Consider the following 2,054-nt stretch of genomic DNA (forward strand, 5'->3'; position numbering starts at 1 on the left):
GTCTTTCAGGGAGGAGAAAGTAGCATATTTAGGCAACTCAGAAAATCCTGCCCCATCCTCTATCTTCTTATTCCCTCTTTACCAAAAACGATCTTTTTTTAATACTGAAGACCCCCTTTTTAAAAAAAAAAAAGAAAAGAAAAGAAAAAGAAAACAATAGTTGCTCTAATTGGAGTATCATTTCCCTTTATTGGAGCATTTGAAAACAGGCATTTAAGGGCAAAAGAGATGGAACACATCTGAGGTAAATTGTGTATCTCTCTACAGGCTGTGCCCAACCTTTAGAACCACCTAGAAAGGTACAGAGCTGCGAGCCTCTCTCGGATTTTTCATATAGTATTTCAAGACGTACCTCTTAATTGCACTCTTCCCCGCTCCCATTATGAAGAGCATGGAACCTAGAACACACTGCCTTGTGTGGAAGTCCACATACCACTGGTCACAGGCCACTCACAGGTTTGGGGGACTTCACGCTGATTCCTAGACTTTCTGAGATTCCCTTGCCTCATCTGAAAACTGGGCCAGGACCTAATTGCAGGTTGTGAGAGTTGAATGAAATCAAATTTGGTCAATGACAGACTGCATATACAAAGGTGGTCCCATAAGATTATAATGGAGCCGAAACATTCCTATTGTCTCTAAAGACCTTCCAGGAAGACAGGATGTGGAGGTGGCATCAGTGGCACTGATAGTCCTGACCCTGTGCAGGCCTAGGCTAATGTGTGTGGTTGTGCCTTAGTTTATAACAAAAAAAGAAAAAGAAAAATAGAAAAAGCTTATAGAAAGAACACAAAGAAAAAATATTTTCATACTGCTGCACAATGTGTTTGTGTTTTAAGTTAAACGTTATTACAAGTCAAAAAGTTTAGGTCGGGTGTGGTGGTTCACGCCTGTAATGCCAGCACTTTGGGAGGCCAAGTTGGGTAGATCACCTGAGGTCAGGAGCTCGAGACCAGCCTGGCCAACATGGCGAAACTCAGTCTCTACTAAAAATACAAACAAACAAACAAAAAAATAGCCGGGCGTGGAGGCACCCACATGTAATCCCAGCTACTCTGGAGGCTGAGGCAGGAGAATCATCAGAATCGGAAGGCAGAGATTGCAGTGAGCCGAGATTGCAGCACTGCACTCCAGCCTGGGCTACAGAGCAAGGCTCCGTGTCAAAAATAAATAAATAAATAAAAATAAATAAATAAAGTTTAAAAGATTTAAAAGTAGAAAGTAAAAAATCATAGTAAGCGAAGGTTAATTTATTATTATTGAAGAAATAATTTTTAATAAATTTAGCATAGCCTAAGTGTAATGCAGTGTTTATACAGCCTATAGTAGTACACAGCGATGTCCTAGGCGTTCACATCCACTCACCACTCACCAACTTAGCCAGAACGACTTCCAGTCCTGCAAGCTCCATTCATGGAAAGTGCCCTATACTGTACTTTTGCTGTACCTTTTCTACGTTCAGACATGTTTAGATACGCAAATATTTACTATTGTGTTACAACTGCCTGCAGTATTCAGCATGGTCACTTGCTGTACAGGTTTGTAGCCTACGTGCAACAACAGCCTATACCATAGAGCCTAGGCGTGTAAGAGGCTATACCATATAGGTGTAAGTACACTCTAAGATGTTCACACAAGAAACTCGCCTAAGACGCATTTCTCAGGAGGTAATCCTGTCATCTTAAATGATGCATGACTGTAAGATCTACGGCTGAGTGCCTAACTGTATATTGAGAAATAACTCTCCATTTCATCCGTCTTCCGGTATTGAACTTTAAGTGACCATCAGACCGGCCTAAATACCAGAATCTCTTTGCAATGCGCTCACCTCGCTCATTACCAGAAGGTTTCACCTGCCTAGTGACTCGGTTGGTCTGGGCATGAGCCCGGAGAGGTGGAAACTTTCAGCGTCTCAGAACTGACAGTCGAGTGGCTGGGAACTATAAATCCGTGAGAACTGCCCTCGCGCTGCCATCCAGCTGGGTAGTCGGGGGCGCGCGCGTGGGGGCTGCGCGAGTCGCTCGCACCGAGTTCCTGGGGAAGCCAGGGGGACG

This window comes from Colobus angolensis, unplaced genomic scaffold (genome assembly GCF_000951035.1).
Source record: "Colobus angolensis palliatus isolate OR3802 unplaced genomic scaffold, Cang.pa_1.0 Scaffold58, whole genome shotgun sequence".
Lineage (NCBI taxonomy): Eukaryota > Metazoa > Chordata > Mammalia > Primates > Cercopithecidae > Colobus > Colobus angolensis.